Source organism: Silurus aristotelis (assembly GCF_946808225.1).
Source record: "Silurus aristotelis genome assembly, chromosome: 1".
Taxonomy (NCBI): Eukaryota; Metazoa; Chordata; class Actinopteri; order Siluriformes; family Siluridae; genus Silurus; species Silurus aristotelis.
In genome coordinates, this window is record NC_139574.1 from 18,319,982 (window position 1) to 18,344,212 (window position 24,231).

Genomic DNA, 24,231 nt, shown 5'->3' on the forward strand with positions numbered 1-24,231 from the left:
CTATCAGTATACTCCATGTTCCTCCTCTGCATGTCCAAACCATCTCAATCACACCTTTCTCACTTTGTCCCCAAACTTACATGCGTGTTAATAAACTTGTTACTGAACCTGTCCATTCGCGTCACTCCCAAAGAAAATCTTAACATCTTCAGCTCTGCCACCTCCAGCTCCACCTCCTGTCTTTTAGTCAGTGCCACAACATAGCATGTCTTACCACAGTCCTATGAACCTTTTCTATCACAAATCACTCATGCCACTATTCTCCACCCAATCCACCCTGCCTGCAAATTTTTCTTCACTTCTTTAACACACTATTCATTATTTTGCTCTGTTGACCCCAGGTATCCAAAATCATCCACTTTCACCTCTCTTCTCCCTGCAGCCATACCACTTCACTGCCCTCCCTCTCATTGACAGACATGTACTCTGTCTTACTCCTACTGACTTTCATACCCCTTCTCTTCAGCGCGTACCTCCACCTCTCCAGGCTCTTCTCAACCTGCTCCCTACTCTCACCACAAATCACAATATTATCTGCAAACATCATAGTCCACAGAGACTCCTGTCTGACCTCGTCTGTCAACCTGTCCAGCACCACTGCAAACAGGAAAGGGCTCAAAACCAATCTTCGATGCAATCCAACATCCACCTTGAACCAGTCCTTCCTACTGCACACTTCACTGCTGTTACACTGTCCTCATACATGTCCTGCACCACCCTCACATACTTCTCTGACACACCTGACTTCCTTATACAATACCACAACTCCTCTCTTGGCACTTTGTCGTATGCTTTCTCTAAATCAACAAACACACAATGCAACTCCTTCTGACCTTCTTTATACATCTTTATGAACATTCTCAAAGCAAATATTGAGTCCGTAGTGCTCTTCCTTCTTGTGTGTGAAACCATAATGTTGCTTATAGATGTTTACCTCTTCTCTCAGGCTTGCATCCACTACTCTTTCCCATAACCTCATGGTGTGACTGAGCAACCTTATTCCCCTGCACTTACTGCAGATCTCCCTTACGGTACCAGCACACTCCTTCTCCATTCCATAGGCATCTTTTCCCCTTCCAGAAACTTGTTAAACCATCTGGTTAAAAACTCCACTGATATCTCTCCTAAACATCTCCATGCTTCTACTGGTATGTCATCTGACTTACCACTCTTCATCCTCTTAATTGCTGCTCTCATTTCCTCCTGGCTAATCCTATCCACTTCCTTCTTCACCATCTTCACATCATGCAACCTTCTCTCGCTTTCATTTTCCACTTTCATTATCTTGTAGGCTAAAAATCATTAGAATTAACTCTTAGGGTTAAAGAGAAACACATGGCAAACTGATTCAAATATGTTTTAGTGGCCAAAATGCTAATAGGCCACAATTAAAATTCAACAACAATTAAACAATTAGTTTGTCATGTTAATTCTATTTAAATAATCATTTGAAAATGTGTTCTGTAATTAACAGTAATTATTTACATAAATATTTTTTTCTGCCTCACAGCTTTATATCCTGAGCTTAAGTTAATTATTGCATTTAGTTTTACATGGACTCCCTATGCTAGTCTGGATTTGCTTCAAGCTCATCTCACCCACCAAAAATATTTTAATAGGTAGATTGGTTATGTGAAATTGCCCTTGGATGGGTAAAATCCAGACCCAATGTTCCTGTCAAAGCGTACAGATCTACTGTGACAGTAACTAGGACATAGCAGTTTATAAAATTAATAGAATGAGTCAAGGTCATACCCATATTTGATGCATCTTTTTAATCCAGTAAAAAGCACAAAGTCTAAGATATTATTCTACAGACATGCATTGCTTCTCTGTAACCCAGATATGATCTACAGTGGAATGTAGATACAGTGGTAACAGCATGAAGAACTTATGGTCTTGCACAGGATAAGATGGTAGTGGTTAAAGATCGACAAAACCATTCTTATGCATACAATTTTTAAAATACGAGATGCACTTTTAGATGAAGTCACTGATGGAAAGAATAAATATAGCTAGTATTCAGCATGAATGCTTGAAAGTGCTTGAAAGACTAAATTGCAGCAAAAGACATATAAAGTGAGAAGTGATGTTCTAAAAGGAACTAGACTCAAATTGCTAAAACTGTCACTCGCAGTCTCAAATGCTATCAATGATTTTAGTTTTCAGTCTATTTTATTTTATGGTTATATGTTTGAAGTGATTTTCCTGATCTGCATTATGTGGGATTGCAGTGTGTAGGTGAGTAAGTGGGGCTTGTTTTGACATATAGATCACAAGGTAATGTTTTCTGTAATAGGCAACAATTCAGCTCCTTTTTAATGAACTTGCTTTGAATATGAAGAATTTATTTAAAAAATACAGATTGCCCTGCCTATTGGGTCCTGCCTCTACAAATTGAGTCTAATTCTGTGGTTTGCAACATGAATCATGTGGCTCCTGGGTCTAAAATGTATGTGTCAGGTGTGACAGAGAGAGAGAGAGAGAGAGAGAGAGAGAGAGAGAGAGAGAGAGAGAGAGAGAGAGAGAGAGAGAGAGAGAGAGATAAAGATCCATGACTAATCCATGACTTTATGGACATCTTTATGTACAGACATTATAATTTTCAGTAATGTAACATGTTGAAAGGAAGTTGGAAAGTTTGATGCCTAAACGGCATGTGTGTGAGTGTTATTGGGAGTGGAGTTGATTAATTTGTTGATGACTAAGGGTGTGTGTGTGTGTGTGTGTGTGTGTGTGTGTGTGTGTGTGTGTGTGTGTGTGTGTGTGTGTGTGTGTGTAATGTCTGTTTGTGTAATGATTAATTGAGTGACTGATTCAGGGGTTGTTTTGTGAGAGATTGGGGATTGAAATCTTTTCAGCTGACTGACTTGCACACTCATGTTTCTTCATGTATTTTGCTTTTGATATGTTTTCCCCTGAATGAACATATATTTACTCATGTCATTTTTAGTTGATTTTGACCACAAAATAGAAAAAAAAACTCAAGAAAAAAAAAATGCTGAAATGTCAATTAATCATCTGTTTCCTTTCAGGAACTCAAGCTGCGTCGGAATGCTTTGAGAAGGTGTCTGCATTGTCCATGCTCTGAATAATGAGTCCAATCAGTTAAAATTGAAAGCAGGATGTCACTGGTGGGGTGATGTCACGACCAGGCAGTTTAAAACACACATGGAAAAAAGCCGGCTTCAGCTTTTGTTTGTTCATAAGGTGCTTTTGTGTGTGTTTGTACCCTTTAGGTAAGTGGTAAATGTAAAAAAGCAAGCGATCATTCAGACTGTGCAAAAAGCACAGCCTGAGCGTCACTTTATTGGGAGTGGAGAATGCTAGATCGGTTCCTGAGGAAGCAATGCACGCTCCTCGCGGTTTGCAAATATACTTTGCAGAGGTTGTGGCATCCTCCCCGACACTACCCACCAAGCCTCTGTGTACTATGTCAGCACTGGTGGGGAAGGCTTATGACTCAGCAGATGTCTGCACACCATGGCAGTGTTACAGGCATACCAAGCCGACTTGCTGCGGGAGCTGGATGGGGGAGACATCATTGGCAGCCAGACCCAAGAGCTCCGCTGTATGGTGGACCTGGCCCTACAAGCCACAAAAGAGACCGCTAAGGCCATTTGCCGGTCTTTGGCCACCCTGATAGCCACAAAGAGACATATGTGGCTCAACCTGTCAGAAATTTCTGACAGGGACAAAGCTGTGCTGCTGGACACCCCACTCTCACCCTCAGGCCTTTTCGGCAACTCTGTTAGCTCGAAAAGTTTCAGGAAGCAAAGAAACATTTGGCGACGTTCCAGCGGTACCTCCCATGTCGCTCTAATGGGGCTGCTTGGAGGGCACAGCCCCATCCTCAACCCAGCAGTTCCTACCGACAAGTGCAAAGACAGAGTGTCCCCCTGTGCGGGATCCCGCATGGCGCTCTGGGCCAAAGCCCTGTAAGGTGATAGATCTGAGGACTTATGACCGGACCTATGGGGGGATGACTGGAGGGCATGTAGGACTGCTTGTAGGACCGCTTTCCTCTGTTTTCTTTTCCCTCTGGCCCCCTCAGGGACCTGGCTCGTTAACCCTGTCACGAAATGTGCTTCAGGGCATGGCCAGCTTCAACGAACTCCCTCCCTGATTTTCGCCCAGCACCGCTGTGGACCAGGAGGTCTCGTCTCTAGAGCTGCATCAGGGAACCTCCCCGGCACTAGACACACAGGAGGTCAGTCTCGAGAAACTGATACCCCTAAGGGAGCACCTGGCAGCCTGGATAGTTCTGCCAGACAGGTCCCGGTGGGTCCTGCGCACTGTAGAGCAAGGCTATACGATTCAGTTTGGGTCTCGTCTGCCTCGGTTCAATGGGCTCTCTCCCACTCTGGGGAAAAGCGAGCAGGCTCTGGTCTTGAAAAGAGAAGTAGACACTCTCCTGAGTAAGAAGGCCATCAAGGTGGTCTCTTTGTCGGGCAAAGAGTCTGGGTTCTACTGCCGGTACATAATAGTTCCCAAAAAGGACGGAGGTTGCATCCAATTCTAGATCTACGTCAGCTGAACCGCTCACTAATGAAGCTCAGGTTTAAGATGCTGACCCCATAAGCAGTTCATGTCTCAGATCAGATACAAGGACTGGTTTGTCACGGATGCGTCCTTTACGGGATGGGGAGCGGTTATGAGTGGCCGCTCCATGCAAGGTCTATGGGAGAGTCCCCATCTACTATGGCACATCAATTGCCTGAAGCGCTTCCTTCCGGACCTCAGAGGCCATCATGTGTTCATTGGTTCGGACAACACCTTGGTGGTTTCATATATCAATCAACAGGGGGTCTGTAAGATCCTCCTGTGGGCCCAGGGAAAGCTCCTCTCTCTCTTAGAGCAACTTACATCCACCGCAGCAGACACCCTTAACCCAGGGAGTGGCGCCTCCACCCTCAGGTGGTGGAGCAGATTTGGGAAAACTTGGTTCAAGCCCAACTTGCCCACTGTCCCATGTGGTTCTCCCTATATCCGCCAGCCCCACTGGAACTGGATGCCATGGCACAGCCGTGGGCAAGGCTGCACCTCTACGCTTTTCCCTCCGTCACCCTGTTACCTGGAGTTCTGAAGAGAATTTGCCATGACGGAGTCCGTCTCCTCCTGGTAGCCTCCCGGTGGCCGGGCTGTCGGTGGTCCACGGACTTGGTGGCCCTCCTCGATCAGCCTCCATGAGAGATTCCTCTGAGGAGGGATCTCCTCTCTTAACCAGGGGACACAATAGTTAACCCACGACCCGAGGTTCTGGTCTCTCCAGCTATCTCTCGCATGGTCCCTGAAGACCCCTACACTGCCCACTAAGCTCCTACGTAACATGTCAGCGCTGGTGGGTAAGGCTTACGAATCGGCAGGTCAAGCTGCTGCCTGTCTTCACACCATGGCAGCGTTACATGTGTATCAGGCTGACCTGTGGGAGTCAGATGTTGAAGGCATTTCAGGTAGCCAGGAGGTCCAGGATCTCCACCGTACAGCGGATTTAGCTCTCAGTGCAACTAAAAAAACCGCTATGGCTACCTTAGCCTCCACGGAGAGTCACCTATGGCTTACCCTATCTGATCTTTCCAATAAGGACAGGGCAGTGCTGCTGGATGCCCCTCTAGTGCCGACTGGTCTTTTTGTGGCCAAAACCCCGTGAGATGACAGACCTGAGAATTGTCAGTTTTAACAAGAGGGCTTCGGCCAAAAAGTCCTGACACAGGACATTCTGGGGACTTTGCCAGGAAAGGGCATCATGCACCTCATTACACAGTGTGTGACTCGCCCTGGCATGGCCAGCTCCAGTGAGCATGCTCCTAGATGTCTGCCCGGTATCGTAGCAGACCTGAAGAACTCATTGCCTCCTTAAGCTGCACCAGGGCGAAGCCCCAGTTATAGACCTACCAGAGGTCAGTCTCAAGAAACTGATTTCCTTAGGAGACTACCTGACAGCCTGAGAAGCTCTGCCAGACGTGATTTGATGGGCCCTGTGCCGGTCTTGTTTGCCCTGGATCGACGGGGTGTGTCCCACTCTGGTGGGACCCAAACAGGCTTTGGTCATGGAACAAGAAGTAAACACTCTCCTGAGGAAGGAGGCCATAGAGGAGGTCCCTCCATCAGATAGAGATTCTGGGTTCTACAGCTGGTACTTCATAGTTCCCAAAAAGGAGGGAGGGTTGTGTCTTATTTTAGATCTACGTCAGCTGAAGTAACTAATGAGACTCAGGTCCAAGATTCTGACCATCAAGCAGTTTATGTCTCAGATCAGATCTGAGGACTGGTTTGTCACAATAAATCTAAAGGATGCATACTTTCATGTATCTTTCCTTCCTTCTCACAGGAAGTTCCTGAGGTTCGCTTTCGGGGCTGAAGCATACCAATATCGGGTGCTTCCATTTGGTCTTGCCCTCTCACCCCACACCTTCACAAGTGCTCCACTCCCCTCTTCAGACTTCAGGACAGTCACTTCTTGGCCTCCTGGACATGAGACCCCTTCAGTGGTGGCTCACTAACCTGAGGGTTCTCTCAGAGGGGCCATCCTCTCTCGAGGTCTGGAAAGATCACGGGTTCCTATCTCAGGGAGTTCCCAGTCATCGCCTAATACTTACAATAAATGCTTCCCTCACGGGGTGGGGAGCGGTCATGAGTGCCCACTCTGCCCAAGGTCTATGGGGAGGGCCCCATCTGCTGTGGCACATAAATTGCCTGGAGATGCTGGCCGTGCTTCTAGCTCTGTAATATTTCCTGTCGAACCTTAGAGGTCACCGTGTGTTGATCCGCTCGGACAACACCTCGGTGGTCTCTTACATCAACCACCATGGGGTCTGCGCTTATGCCTCCTATACAAGCTGGTACGCCAGTTTGCCAAAGGGATGACTCCGTCCACTCTCAAAGTCTACGCATCTACCATTTTGGCGTATCATGCCCCCTTGATGGGGCAATCACTGGGCACCCATCTTTTGAACTGTTTTATCCATGGCACCCAGAGACTGAGCCCGGAGCGACCTAGAGTGCCTGTGTGGGACTTGGCCGTCTTGTTTACACACGTGATTCAGAGTGCGGACAAAATGGAAGCATTTCCCAAGCGTTGTCGACGCAGCGTCTTGTTCCGTCAGGGACCCAGGGTTACATACATAACCTAGAGACATTCTTAACTAAATATGTCAATTGTGTCAAAATATTACTACATTTATACATACAAATACACATATGGCTGGAAAGTTGCTGAGCATAAAACCTTATGTAAGATTGAACATTATGTAAAGATAAAACTTTTTTCAGAGAAATAAGACATTTTAGTAACAAATGTGCAAAAAATGAATCAAAATTAAAATTCTGTGAAACAAATTTATATTCTGATATATTAATATTTTTATTGGTTTTCTGCTTTTGGAGTAGGTAGGTTAATTTTATATGCTGTTATTTTGGAAAGCCTGTTTACCTCTTGTCCTTACCACATGCCTGGCAGCAGTATGCTAATTACCACAATTTATTGATAAAAACTGAGGCTAGCTGCTCCAGCTTGCTAATTGTGGACCATTCATGACCAGCCACTTAAAATTTTTTACTGAAACCCTGGCTGAATTTTTAAAGCTCAATTTTTTGCAATTTGCTCAAAAGCTTTACATTAACCCCTGTAAGAGAATTTACTCTGAAATAAAATAATTATTTCACTACTTATTTTTGCTTATACTGCCTAAAGATACAAACCTGCACAATACACCAAGAATTGACATTCATGCCATTACATCATGCCAAAGAATTATGTATGCTTTTTTGACCTGTAGTGTTAGCCATGTGGACTCAAGGAGGCATAATAAAAACCGTTAGAGTCATGGGTGAGTGGGCTATGGACACAAAGGGTGAAATGGGCAGCTAAATACAACTGACAGGCTGACATCTTTCTTGGAGAGGTCAAGGAGCAAAATTTCACAGCCTCCAGTAAATGTTGTCTCCTTTAAAGGAGTCTTAGCATAATGACCACATAAATTTCCATATTTTTTCATTTTAAGCTGCCTTAGGGCCAGAAGGATATAATCCCTCATGCACTTGTGTGCTTGTCTGAAAATTGGTAAGAACATAAGTTTAGGGCAAATTCAAAATATTATATTCCAAGTATTAACTGACCACTTAAAAGGCCCAGTTCTACTGAGCCATGTTACAATTAGCCCTGTATCATAAAATGTTAACATGAAGTGACTTTTATTGATATTTTAATAAATGTCAAGACTGTTGACTGATTATGTCACGCACACAAAAGCCTTAGTATTTCAATGGATCTTTCTTTGATGTATAATAAGGTACACCATTGTAACACTTCTCTGACAGAATTAATGGTATGACTGGTATGTGGTGTGACCCCTCTATGTGTCTTCTGTTAGGGATCCCCCTGTCACGCCCCCCTCGGTAGCTGTCAGGGATTCACCCTGCCACACCCCCCTCGATAGCAGTCACGCTGCCTTCCGAGAGGGCGACATCTCGTCTCCAGCGCCCGCAGAAGGCGACGTCTCGTCTCCAGCGCCCGCAGAAGGCGACGTCTCGCCCCCGGGCTCCACTGAAGGCGATGTCTCGCCCCCAGGTCCTCTTCAGGGCGAAGGAACGCCCCCGAGTACTCTTCAGGGCGACGCCTCGCCCCCAGGTCCTCTTCAGGGCGAAGGAACGCCCCCGAGTACTCTTCTGGGCGACGCCTCGCCACCAAGCCAAACAGAGGGTGAAGGATCGGCCCCAGAGCCTCTTCAGGGTGACGTCTCGCCCCCGAGTCCACTTCAGGGCGACGGATCGGCCCCAGGCCCTCTTCAGGGCGACGGTTTGGCCCCAGGCCCTCTTCAGGGCAACGGATCGCCCCCAGGATCCCCGCACTTCGACGTCGGTCCTCCAGGTCCCTCTGACGGCGACGTCGGTCCTCCAGGTCCCTCTGACGGCGACGGCGGTCCTCCAGGTCCCTCTGACTGCGACACACACACACATATATATATATATATATATATATATATATATATATATATATATATATATATATATATATATATATATATATAATTTATTAATGAAGGGCATAATTCAATTTGTAATGGTTAATGGTTAATAGACAAGTTTTAGCAGCAATAAAAATAAATCACCACATCAACAATTGTACAGTTGTTTTTGTTGAACTTCATTTTTATTTAAATCTGTTTATTATTAGTTTTTAGTTATGTGAAGCGTCTGCCATACACATGTTCTGCTTCAAAGAAATATTGTATTAGAACAAGTACGTTTATATAAACTTTCACTCAACTACTGTCTGAGTCTGCAAAAATAGCCTGCACCCTCTGATCAATCAGTATTGTGAGTGAGAACTGTGCTGTGGTATTACTGAGAAATGTGTTGAGGCTGCAAATATCCCATGTTAAATTAAACATCTTACATGGCATGTTCTTGAAAAAAAAAATTTTTATGCTGAGAATGCTAAAGTTCCACTGACTGCTAAAGGAAGTATTAAATTATTTTTTTTTTTACTCCTTTTCTCCTTTTATCTCTTTCGCTGGGCCAGAGATCACTCTGACTGAGGCATTACAACCTAAACTGTTTTGTCATTTCATCCTCACTCATCAGGGGCAGGGTTGTGCTCCTGAGCCAGGTCATCGAGTCTTGATTTCAGATGAGTCAGGATATACACAATGTGCTGATACTGCACAAAAGAAAACCTCTTTTTTACACTGACCTGGTGAAATAAAAAGGCTAACTTATATAAGGTCCAGGTGCACTGATTGTTTCTTGATAGCCATTCGGCCATTGCCTGTGATATTTAGTTCAAAAATAATACAGAATTATTTTTTTTTTATAAAATTTATATTTATTAATGTTAATATTTATAAATGGGTGATTAATTAATGATGATTATATGGATAGCTTCATACAGAGTTATGCATTCTTTGCAATTAAACTTTCTTTCTTTGGGCTTCTCCCTTTAGGGGTCGCCACAGCGGATCATCCGCAAGTTTTATTAAAACATTATGCACCTATTATTGTAGTTGGGCATAATTTTATATCTAGAATGAAAATGGATAGATATCTATCTTTAAAGGAAAATGCTACAGTTATTCACACAATAATGTTTCTCTCTCTCTCTCTCTCTCTCTCTCTCTCTCTCTCTCTCTCTCTCTCTCTCTCTCTCTCTCTCTCTCTCTCAAAATTAGTAATTTTGTTGTTTTTCTGTTGTTTCCAAATAGCAAAACATAAAAGAAATCATAATTTACACAAGAATACTTAAACAAGTATACTTAAACAAATAAAAAAGTGTAGCTGCATCCTTTCAAATATTACATTACTATTAGCTATTCAAGAAGAACTGGTTTTAGTTTTATTTGCATAAGGTGAAAATAAATATTACAAATTATAAAAAACTAAAAACTTAAGAAATATAGAATTTTATTTGTATTTTCCTTAATTCCGTTCTGTTGTTTTTGTGGTTCTATTTATCTCTTTTTTTCAGGCCTCTGCTAGGTTGCCTTTGGGTGTTTTAGATAATCAAATTATGACAAATCTTGAAGGAAAATACCAAGACATGAGTTTGTGTGAATTTTATATCAAACAATTTAATTATTATTATAATCTTTGCATACACAAAGTCTATATAAGTAAATATCCCCATTTTTTTTTTTTTTTATCTTTTTCACAAACAGTTCACTGCAGCAAAAATAAATGAGCACATTGCACAGGAGCTCTCAGGAGTGCATTTGTTTTATTCTAGCAAATTGTTGTTAAGACCATTAAAAGTTTAATTTTTGGGCCAAGTCAGGTGGGAAGAAGCTTAGATTTAGAATTATTGATAGAAAAGGCTTTATAAAACTTAATCATGGCCGTGTCAACAATTCTGCATTACATAAAATGTATTACTTAGCCCTTTTTTTCCTGACTGTATATGTTGCTCAGCTCTAGTATGATGTGCTCTAGGTACACATTGTCTATAATTTATACAGTAGGATCTCCACTATGCAGGCTGCTGACAAAATAATAACAGTTCTTTCAAATCACAGCAAAGAGAAACCTTTATTTTAATGTCAGGGAATGATAAATAACACTAATTAAATGCTGACATTTTCTCCTATGAATTATTTTCATTAAAAAAAAATTATTATATGTAGAGGAATGCATTTTTTGCTGTGCAATACAAGGGTTTACTTGCAAATATGTGACTATACATTTAGTCAATAATCACAAGATTATAGAATTAGCTTTCAGGAAGATTTAGTTTCAAGCAAAATAGCTAAGAAGTGTGTATTTAAAATGTGTTATTATGAGCATACCAGCATGTTTAATGTGTAATTAAACTGTACAGTCTACTGATGTGCAGCTTAATACAGAGAATTATAAAACTGTAGAGTTTAATTACACATTCAGTAAAATTCAGCTATTTTGAGAGATATTAAAGAAGATATAGCTTCTATTTCTCATTTTTTATTATTACTTTTTTTTACTTACTTAACTGAGTAATTGGAGTAAGTGGAGTCATTGGATTGCAAATGCAGTTTTTATGAGCTCCCTGAAAATGGAAACATTTTTCCCTGAACTCTTAAGTGTTCAACTCTGATTACTGATTAGTCAGTTCCCCTTTTTCCTTCAATAAGGCACCTGTATTATACTGTATCATTGGCACATATGTTAACAGTCTCTGAGACACCTGCTCCAGCAGAAGCCTGCAAACTGACTGATTTGCTGACAGCCAGTTAGAGCTGTTGTTGGCCCTGTAATTGGTCTGGTCTGTTTTATAGCCTACAATACCATATTGGCAATGATTAAGCAATGATAGGCAATCATCAGTCTGTCTTTGTATCTGCATTTCCACAATAGGTACCAGATGTGCTTTGGGAACGTGTGTGACTGTCACTAATTTCAAATCTTGTTAACACTATAATCATTTTGTACATATATCTAATGGATTACATATACTTATATATGTATATATAAACACTTCATTAGGAGCTCTACAAATTAACACAAGGTAAGTTTCCTTTTACTTTTAAAACAGCCTTAATTAGCATAGCATAGATTTTACAAGATGTTGAAAATATATTTTTTTTCAGATTCTGGTCTATGTTGACACGATTGTATTTCACAATTCCTGCACTTTTTTGAGTGCACCTTCATGCTGTGAATCTCCTATTCTACCACATCCCACAGGTGTTATTTTAAATTCAGGCTTATGTTCTTGGCTAACATTGATGTGGATGTGAAACCAGAGGTGGTCTTTTGCTGTTGTAGCCCACCTGCCAAAAGCTTGGCCATTCTTCACGGACCTCTCATGTCAACAAGGTATTTCTGTCCACAAAACTGCTGCTCACTGGATGTTTTCTTCTTTATTGCACCATTCTAAGTAAACTTTAGAGACTATTGTGCATTAAAATCCCAGAATTCCATTAAATCCCAAAAATAGAAAATAGAATATTAAAATAATACATTATTAAAAATAGGTACTGAATACAATTACATTTAATAACACATTTTTATTTTGATGATGCAAGAAAATGGATAAATGCATATAAAGGAAAGAACATACAACTGTGAGCTAGGCTGTACAGAAACCAGAACTTAAGGAGGGGTGCATATTTGGAGCAATGCAGAACAGGTGTGAGTGATCAGTGGGCCATGTGACTTGGCTTATTTGGGCTTAATGACCCTGAATCAAAGATTTATTTAATTTTAGAAATCTCTACCGCTAAATAAATAAAGAACCTTTAACAGAACATGGCCTTCAACAAATACTTGTGTTATTAAATAGATGGAAAAGACATGCAAGTGTGCGATTATGAAAAAAATCTCCACAACATGAAACTTAAATTTTATGTAAAGAATAATATTTGGGTAAACCGTGTCACTTGAACATGTTGATTTGTTTGTGCATGTAGAAATTGTCCTTCAGCTTGCATGTCTCCAATAATCTTATTTGTTTGGGTAACATTCAAGTCATTAGTGCTGCAACACTCAAATGCTTCCAACAAAACAATGTTTAATCAAACCAATGAATCTTAAAGATCCAAGAAATTAGCACTGATCACATAGTGATGGCATAATATATAACTTAATAGATATTAATGACATAATAATAATTCCACAATAAATTCAGCTTTTAGAGTTTAACACCTGATTACCACTAGTTTCTGTTCTAACTCAAAAAAGACTAAGGGATGATCTGGAGACCAAGTCTTTCAATTACTGTAAGTATCCAATGTGCCTTGGTGTATTTGATTACATTGAGGTGAGAAGTATATAAACATATGGTCACCACTAATTTAGCCTGAAACTGCTGCAGTAGAATGCATCTAACAGCATATGCCATTATATTTGCCATTGTTCTTCTTCATTTGCTATGTTTACATTTACACTTAACACTGATGGAGCCTTTTGCATTGGCACTCATAAAGAGCAGAATAGGTCACTTTTACTGTGTTGGAAATGAAGCTGTTCATATCATATACAATGGCAGCTTTTAACTGACAAGTGCTTCTCTCAAACTCTCTCCTTGTCCTCTGTGTCGTTTCTGTTTCTCTCTCCTTATGTTTGTATCCTGTGAGGCGAGACGTTTTATCGACTATTGCATCCACCATAGACCTTGGAGAGCCCTTTAGGGAGCTTATGAGGCAGAAATAATCTTCCTTTCATGCAAAAACACTTGCTGATATTTTGCCTTAAATTCTGCTAAGCCAAACAGCTTTCATCAGCCAAAGCATATGCCAACTATTATACATGTCACATATATGATATGATGAGACTAAATTATCCAAAGAAATGCAAAACTCTAAAATCTTGCAAATCTTGCATTACAAATAAATTATAAAATACAAATGCAATTAGAAATATAATTTGCAATTAATTTAGCAAATTGTCTAGAATATCCTTACATAAATTATAGCAGTAGTATTAAATTGATTGTTAAATTAAATTGTCACTTTAAATCACTTTAAAACACTGATCCTGCTCAGCATGTCAAAATATCTTTGTTAAATTTATCTAGTTTTTCCTATTATAAGATTGCAAACAAATTCTATACAAGACTATCAAATCACTTTTGATTTCAAGCTTTGTACTATTTATAAATCATCTTTTGAAATAGTTATTTTGTTCTAATGCCAGATCATTTTAGACATTTATATCTAGAAAAAAAAGACAAGTAAAAAAGGCAGTTTGAAATTAGGTCCACTATTTATCATGGCAAAGATTTTCAGATGAGACAGTAATTATCTCTTTTTTAGAGGGGTATTATATAACATTTGTTTTATTTGCAGAGGTCGCTTCTTTTTTTTTTTTTTTTTATGACACTGTCTTGACTTCCTCCAGGGACCTGTCCTGTGGACGTAGGTGTCTAGTGCACATATCGGGTTTCTTCTAGTCTGGGGCCTGAAACAGAGGAAGGTAGAATGCCTGTAACCTCATGGGTCATGGGACGACCGAGGGCACCTTGGGGATGCAACCCATTCTAGGGTACAAAACGGCACTGGCCATACCTGGAGAGACTCCTAAAAGTAGGGGGCCCAGAAAAGGGCCTGCAGATCTCCAACTCTCTTGAGAAAGCAAATGGCCAACAAGAACGCTGTCTTAATGGAAAGGTGCCTCCAAGATGTCTCGGCCGAAGGCTCGAAGGGGGACTCAGACAGAGGCCCCAACATGACAGCCAGGTACTCTACGTCGCACCGTTGGCCTCAGCCTCCAGGTGCCATGAAGAAAATGCATCATCAAAGGGTCTCTGCCCAGAGACTGCCCCGCTAAGGGGGTGTGATATGCCGAAATGGCGGACACTTAGACTTTCAGGGTGAATGAAGCCAACCCTTGGCAAACTGTCCTTGGAGGAATTCCAGCACTAAACCAACCGTGCAGTGGACTGAATCCAGCTGGTGGTGCTTACACCATGAGCAGAACAGGCGCCATCTGGCGGCATATGACCTCCTTGTGAAGGGAGCTCTAGAGTGGAGAATAGTCTCTACCTGGAGAATGGTCTCTAATGGCCTTGGCCACACGCGAGCCTTGGCGTCCAGCCCCATATATATATATATATATATATATATATATATATATATATATATATATATATATATATATATATATATATATATATATATATACACACACACACATGCATACATACATACATACATACATACATACACAATATTAATTGAACATTTTGCTTAATCGAATATTTTGTTTTAAACATTAATTTGCTTACTGATACTTACCTGTGAAAGAAGATGTTTCTCTTATCACAACTACAGTCACATGTCTGGACATCAGTTGATAATTCATTATACTGCAAACGAAAATAAAATGTGCATTATATAAAATACTGTGTTATTAAAGAACTAATCTAAGAACATGGTTTATTTAACGCGGTTCTTTGGAGGAGGTATTAAGAGCAAGAGCTGTTTGGATTGAGTAGAGTGAAATTCGAATCTAAAGTTTATTCAGTACATCCTGTGTTCCCAGGTTCTGAGGCGATGTCAAAACGATGTTACTGCTTAAGCTGGAAAACACTGTTTCGCCAGTGTCAAAAGTGTCAAAATCACCAAAATGTTCCACAGGAACAGGGAGAGGATTGTAGAGCCACAGTATTTCCCAATGTCGTTTTATTATCTGGGCTGTTACTTGAGTTCCATGTATCCTGAGTCACCATTTTTGGCTCTCTATATGCCCTCTCGTTGTTGCTGGATGCCTCCTGTAATACTGATCTCTCTCGCCAATGTGATCTGCTCTTGCTCATGTCGGCTAGATATTGTGAGTGTGTTCTTCTGATGTGATACCAAAAAGACTCGGTACTCTTTAGGGCACCCATCTATTCCACAAACCAGGCGAACATCTGGACTACATGCAAAATGATTTTATGGCAAATTAATATGACTTAGTAAAGATTTGAGAGTAAGAGCACAAATAAAATTAAATAAAGATTTCGTACCTTGGATAAAATATCAGAAATGTTGAGTTGAAAATGTTAAATGTGTATTTTATCTGCAGGTAATATAGAAATTTTTAGTTATATCCGGAACTTGTTTTATTTTATGCTAAACCAAACACTTAAAACACAGGAAATAAGAAAAAAGCACACGCTTATAATGCGCAGTGTGTTAGCCACGCTGACCCTGCGAGACGCGAACATTTTCTAATATGCATGCACAATCAGCACGTCAACACGCAGTTAGGAGAGGAAAGGTACTTACTTCCGCCAGTTTCTCAACATGGATGGGCTCGACAAGGTTGTGATTTCCGCGCTTCAATGGTAGTGATTTCTAAAAAAGTTGTTGATTTCCAAACATTTTATTTTTTTTACATTCTTGTATTTGAAACTGAACTGTGATCGAATATGATGTGCTTTTCACCGAAAACTAAAACCAAATTAAGTTAGCTGAACATTTCACAAAGGCCAGTTTCATTCACTTGAGATCTCTTAAGAGATTTCAGCCTCTTTTAATTTGCTTTTCATGTTATTAGTTGTACTTATAAGTGCTTATTTAGTAATACTAAGCTAAGCTAACTAATGTATTTGCATGTGTTTTAAGCTGCTAACATTGGGGAAGACATTTTACCAAATCTCTCATGAGAGGATATTCGAGATCTCTTTCCTGGTGCTATTCACCTCCTGTGGCACAAAGGAATTTGGCTTTTGACTTATAAGAAATAACATAATTTCACATAAAATACTTGTATTTTGAATATTTTTAATCTGCTAGTGGACATAATTTCAGTACAGATGATTTATTTGTTAGTTGGTGTGGTTGAAGAAAAACACACACAAGTGACACATTCTGTGATAAAATTATAAATTACTTTGTGTTTGTTTTATTTTATTTAGTTTTTTAAATGTTTTTGTTATGTTATTAGACAAATATTTATTCTACACTGCTCTAGATGATGTAGGTGGCACAGTTGTAGTTGTGGTGTAGAGGTTTGGAGTTTGCTTTAGTAAAATGGTATTCACCCTTCATATGTGAAATGTCTCTCTCTCTGTAATACCACATAATGTTATATTGATTTTTTGTATAGTATTGATGGTTTCTATAATTGCGACGTGATAGTGGTGGTATTAAGAGGTGGATTAAATCGGGTAAATCCCCAATAAAGGCCCAGAAATACCATGACAAACATGATATCAAATGCAAGAGTCTTTTCAGATGACTACAAATATTCCAAAAAAACATAAAGTTATTGCCATGACCAAGCATTTACTACCCTATGATAACAGTTTGGATCTAGGCATGAGTGTTTGAGAGACTTCATTTATTTGAATATTTATAAAAATAAAAATACATTTTGCTGCTAACATTGTTTCAAAACTATTCACGGATTCTTTTGTTCTGTTGTACAGGATGCTGTTGCCAAAAAGCAATTGAAGCAACTCAGATATCCAAAGTCCAATGAAGGCCAAACATCCACATTTCAAGAGAGCATGTCAGGACAGAGTAACTTCTGTGGCAAGTGATTATAATGCTGATTCCAGTGCATCAACAGTCAATCTGTCACCACCTTCAACATTAAGCATCCCACGGAAAGAAAATGACAGCATCAATCAAGCATGTAAGTACATTAAAATCTGTAAATACAGTAAATAACAATTTTAAATATATGTAGGCCCAATTCTGCCTTATTTTATTTTATTTTTTTATGTAGAAACCATTCTTGAATTGATAATTTTGTGCATCTTGTTCAGTGGTATACTCTAATTTTATTGTATCTCTAAATTGCAGCTGATGGTCCAGACAACAGCTTTGACAACCCGTAAACTCATAGAGACATTACAGGACTCTGCAAGTAATGTACAAAGAAAAGAAGCCAAACAAAGCTACTGTAACTCATCAATTAGACCTGGAATTCAAGTCCAGTAGAAATTTCATTGATTCTTATGCTTTGAAGGAGCAAGACAGACCAACAAAGAATTTACAGGCATACATCTGCTTCAAAGAGCTGGACCATGTGGGAACACTGAAGCATTGTTTAGACTGATGTAAAACATAGTGACCTATCATATATCCCCTGCCTAACTGCAGACATACAAGTTGATTATTTTTTTTAATAATATTAAATAATTTATATTTTTTCAGGCAATGGATGAACTGCAAAGAATTATTGCCAATACATTCCTGAAGTAAAGGGCAGGTGGGAGACCTTCAACTCCAAGGTTCATCTTTATGGAATGATGAAGTAGGTCATGAAGCCTAAAAGGACATTAAATAGAGGTAAAACTTTATTTTATTAATTCAATCTGTATAGATAAAGGTTTCTTAACTTTGAACCTCAAGGTCCACTTTCCTGCAGAATTTCGTTTTAACTCTGTCCAATCATGCCAGACTGACCAGTCCCTGACTAGTGTGTATAGGGTCTTTTTAGTGGCTCTGAGATCCAGGTCCTCCCCCCCTCCTTCTCAGAGGAAGAGCGATGGAGCTAATGCTCTCGTCGCAGGGGGAAGAAACCGCCGAAAGGCGTGCTTCCGAGCCTGTGAGTGAGGGCTGGACCAAGCAGGTGAGGTTGGAGAATGGGCCCCATGGTTTACACTTATATAGGGGGGTTCTATACCACAGTGTCATACCCCCACAACAAAAGACACAAAACGGGATAGTCCCTAGCCTGACTTCAAAGGGGCATTTAGGTGATAAGGCAGTCCACTCTCTAAACTCGGCTCCAGTACGTCTGTGTGTAACACACACACACAAGCACACACACAAGTGCACACACAAGTGCACACACACACACACACACACACACACACACACACACACACACACACACACACACACACACACAAATGACATTTATGTTATTTAATAAATAATGAAGTGTTCCAAATTCTGTATATGCATATATTGTATGTATTTCCTCCTTTTCATATCAACCTAGTGTATAACTCTATGTTAACAGTAATTATGTCCCGTATCTCTGTATCTCTGCATTAATGCTGTCTCTTTCTTTCATGCCTAACATCAAAATGATCTGCTCTCTATTTTTCAAATAATGTTGCAGGTTATATGATCATGAAATGTACCGTACTGTCTTAAATACACTTTGGGAAAAACTTCATAATTTCTCCAAACCAACCATAAACATGAAAGCAGGCCACAAAACAAAGACAAAGAAAGTTTCTCTTTCTGAAAGTACATGCCTGCCATTGGCCATTCCACCAAAGATGGGTGTGTCGAGGGGACCATTAAATGTCCTGAAACCCCACCAATTGTGGCTCAAGAACCTTTCTTCGAGACGGGACTCAAACCCTTTGAGACAGATCTTCCAGCAAGCTTTTCTCCTACTCTGATATTTAGGAGAACCTGGCAGAACATTTAACTCCCTCCAAATGGACTCTTCAAAAATCTCCTTTTGTCTACCACATCCGAACTCTTGTTGAGTAACAAAGCCAATGCAAGTAACTGTTTTACCAACTATTTAAATGCGTGATTACCTTTGAGCCCCTTTCTAAGGGGCATTTGAATTTCTTGATGATTCTCATTTAGTTTGTGGTCAATTTGAAGTTAAACCTGCCATTCCTTTTCATCCTTTCTCTCTCTTTTTTCCTTCTCTTTCTTACATATTCTTAATTTCTCTTTTTTCTTTATGTATGTTTGTGTAGTTTAGTTCTATGTTGCATGGTCTCATTCATTAAACGCTGTATGTTCATAAGTGATTGTCTCTGAGTGCCGCTCACATTTCAATTATAACCCGTTTTAATTACTTATAAATATTTCCCTTTTTGGTAGCTAAATATGTTACACGACACAGTTCGTGTTCCTGAAAGGAAATGACAGTATCATTTTCAAAACATTGCACATTTAAACCTGTTTTTAAATGCTTGTGCTTTTATGCCCCCAAAATGCGTTTATCATGTAAATAAATGGCTGAAACTCATAAAAAGTTTTCTGTTTTCATTATTTTTTTATTATTTAGTTCAGTTCATGTAGCTCTTTCCTAATAAACTGATGATCTTAAATAGGTGTGTTAAATTAATGGATTGTATGAAATGTCCAGAGCAGTGTGTCTCCAAGACCAGGATTGAAAAAAACAGTGTGTTAGAATATACCCACAGACCTAATATCTTAGTGCATATTGAGCTAGATCTCTTTTTATGTGTGCTCCCCATACCCCCTCCCCACAAACTGCTCTGCCGCTACTCTTCCCATCTGGCTCTGCAGCACCAAAGGTCCCAAACAGTGAGGGTCTTTTTCACGTTCTCATTGTGAGTTATCAGTATTTAAGTAAATAATTATTAGCTGGTGCCAACACTTATTAAAATACTGGGTTAAAACATTCTAATGTAAAAATAATAATAATAATAATAATAACTTAATGAGATAGTTCACTGAGTATCACTGGGTATACAAAGTAAGATATTTTGAAGAATGTTGACAACAGATCTGGGTCACCATTAACTTCCATAGTATTATGTTTTTCCTACAATTTTAACATTCTTCAAAATAACATACTTTGTGTTAAACAGAAGAAAGAAACCTATACAGGTTTAAAACTACTTGAGGGTAAGGGTTAGGGTTAGGGTTATCTATCCCTTTAATAAAATTGTTCCAAACCCAGCTTTTGGGTAGAAAAAAAAAACACATTTTTACATTTCACACACAACACATTTCATTTAGTGTAAAAGCTGTTAGAAGTGAATGTGCTTTATGTATAAATGTTTTATATTTAATGCATTACATATGTACTTAACACTACTTAAAGCTGAAAACAAACTTTTCTTTATTTTCTCATTAACTACTTCCACTCCACAACAAATGAAACATCAACATTACTTGTTTTAAAGTTTGCTGTGTTTGTAGTCCAAATTCAGTATATTTATATTTGATTTCCAGCCCTTAGACAATCCTGATACCTCCATCCATCGGCGCATGTTTTCAAGTCCTGCCTTGCTGGTTGGTGAGGAGAACTACATTGTGGTTGTAGGTACAACCCTAGTTCTAAAATTTCACAAAGATTTGCTCCATAAGGGGCCTTTATACCACCTGTCTTATTACTATGCGTTTCATCTCACATACCCAAATTGTATTGCAACACTCTTGTCTGTGTTGCAAACACAAGTTCTGAGAGATGCCATCCATGAGCAGGGTACAACCCCCTCATACAAAAAGGCCAATCATGAATGAAGAATGTTTGTTGACTAATTCCTGTTTTAAACATGTTTTATGGCTGAGTCTTTGAGATGTCTGCAGTGAGTGTTGGGTTTTTACTCTATTTTTGCTCTTAAGAGGTGTCTCCCATTTTCCTTAGTGTTTTGTGTAGCTTTCATCAAATAATGCAATACATTCTAGTCACTGCTGTTTGAGGCTATACAGTGTTAATCTGTGCCAGTGTTTGTGCGTTTTTGTTTTGTTTTTTTTAGATTAGTTTTTGACTGTTCATCTTGCTGTGCTATTCCCTAAATTGTTTAAACAGGAAATGTTCATTCTTGAATCAGTTATACATTAAAGGGATAGTTGACCCAAAAATGAACATTTTCCTATTTTACTCATGTTGTTACAAATCTGTGCGAGTTTGGCCCAAGCAAGTATCTTCTGCTTGCTGTTCTCTAAAACTAATTGTTTCTTTTCAATTTGCCAATGACACTGTTCTCTGTACAGTGGATGTTAAAACACGTCTGCCACTTTAACTGTGAGAAGCATTTATGTGGGATCTAATTTATGTGGGTAAATCTGTAGTAATGCTAATAAATGTATATTCTGCAGTGGAGGTAGCTTTTGGTCATTCTTTCCTGGGATGAACCTCATGAGAGCCTGTTTCATTATAGCATTTGATGGCTTTGGTGACTGCACAGTATACATTTAGATTTATTTTTTTCTTAAAGTAATGATAGACTGACCTTTCTTTTTATTTAATTGTGTTTCTTTTAATAATATGTATTTGCACATTAGTTGCAGTAGCACTAACAGGGCTATTGACTCTGTGCCCACCTTTCCCCTGCAAAAGACAACTGATGGTCTAAAGCACATCAAAATGGCAAGAAATGTCACAAATTAACTCTTGACAAGACACACCTGTGAATTGAAAACACCTGTGTATTTTAATGAAAATGAGTGTACCAAGCTGTAAACAAATCTTAATGTAGAGAATGTTTAGCACTTTATTGTTCATTGCTAATTCCATTAGTGATCTTTCATAGTTTGTATGTCTTCAGTATTAATGTACAATGTTAAGATATGTTAAAAATAAAGAAAAAATAGTGAAGGCGTGGATGTGTCCAAACGTTTGACAAGTACTGAATGATTGTTCTGTATTTTTTTGACATGCAAGATTGTTGGTATGTTCTATGTTTATTATATTATTTAAAATTGTACTAATACTGAGACTATTATCTAGTGTCACCCTTTTCAGTTTGTTTCTTTTTAAGATTTCATGTGAAGGAGTTTTTCTTTGTATCTCAACGTGCTGACTAGACATCCACATTTTTGTAAAGCTGTTTTGTAACAATGTAAAATCTTAAATTAAATACACATATAGTATAACATGTACTGAGGCCATTGTTGGGCAAGGTTGTTTGATTGATTAGACTAGAAAAGCACATGTCCCCAGTACCCCTGTGGCAAAATGCCATTGCTTGCCTGTAAGGGAGCATCTGTGGTGATTATTATTTTTCTCTCCAACAGAGCACTCTTTCTAACTCTCCTTATGTTACAGACTGCCTGCTTTGCCAGGGCACCAACACTTGGGCTTAACATCTGCAGATTGGATAGAATATTCTAATGCTGGCACCACAATACCTAAGAAATTTTGCCAGTGCATGACACTTTCAATATATCTGTACTCAACATAGCATGGACTGTTGGTCACTGAGCTTTATCTGGTGTGACTGCATCAACAGGCATTTAGCTAAAATTACCCTGCTCATGATTCATGTTATTACTATGAAAAAAGGCAAAATGCTTAGGTGAGCTTTGTTTACAGGTGCAAGCAGCTGAGACCAGTTTTCTTTTCAAACAGTTTTCTATGCTTGTGTGTCATGACTAGACCAGAACTAGCAAGCAGTCTAAACTGAAAGATTTGGGACAGATTTAATTTTCAATGAAGGGGATGCCTGAGTCTCACCCATCCTCTTCAAAATGGCTCATTCTTGCATAATATTCAGACAATGACAGGATTAGTGCAATGCATATTTATGACAATCTACCTGCTTTAGTATGCAGAGAATTAGAGAATTAGTCTCAAGTGTTAAGCTAAAAAGTATAAATTATTTGGTGGTAATAACCACTCCAGCTAAACTAGCAGGCTCTGTTATAGATGCTGTGTATTATGTCAAGAGCGTGTGAATAAATACCCCTAGCAATGCAAGTGCCACAATCTCCTCTACACAGTTAGTTGGCAAGAAAGGCAGATCATTCGAAAAATCCGAAAGAGAAAAAAAAAGAGTAACATGTGCCTTTTGTGCCATATGAGAAACAAAAAGCAATTAGAGGATGGAAAAAACTTTCTTTGGAAAAAAACAAGCTGACACAACAGATCCTCCTGTGGGCACAGGGGCACCTAAACTAGAAAGCACACACCCTTTCGAGGCAAGGGCAGAGGCCTGGGGAATAAAGGCTTTACCCAGAAGTGGTGGAGCAAATATGGAGGAAGTTTTACAAAGCACAAATGGACCTATTTGTGATTTGGGAGACCTCGCACTGTCCCAGTGATTTTTTCTTCTTTTTTTTTTTTTTATCAGTATTTTGACCCTTCACTTTATCTCACCACTTTATCTCACCAGTGAGTGATCAGGGCAGCATTGGCTGTGTTTAAAGAAAAAAATATATTATTAAATGCTAAGAAATTACATTGGCAAATCCACTGACTATGTAAGCCAGCAGCAATTTGTGATCCATAACAGCAACAGCATTATAAAAATCAGTTGCTTTAAATTAGTCTCCAATGTAACTAGTAGGATTAAAAGTGTTAAATACACATTCTGTGCTATAAATGTTCTTTTTTGTGGTTAGCATTGCACTGTATCATGTGTTCTTTCAAACTTAAAAAACATAAAGAAATTTAAAGAACAGTTGGTCATGATGCACAGTATACACTGGAGATCAAAATTAGAGAACAATTTATAAACAATTGAACAATTCTGAAATAATGTCATCTTCACTGCTCAACAGTTGAAGGAGTTTTTGTCCTGTCAATACCATGCTACCAGAACACCCTTTCCACTAAATAACTAAGGCTTTAAAAAAATATATATATATTTTGCAGAAAACACACTGATCAAAATTAGAGAACAACAATGACTGTATCATGGAAAAATATTACAAC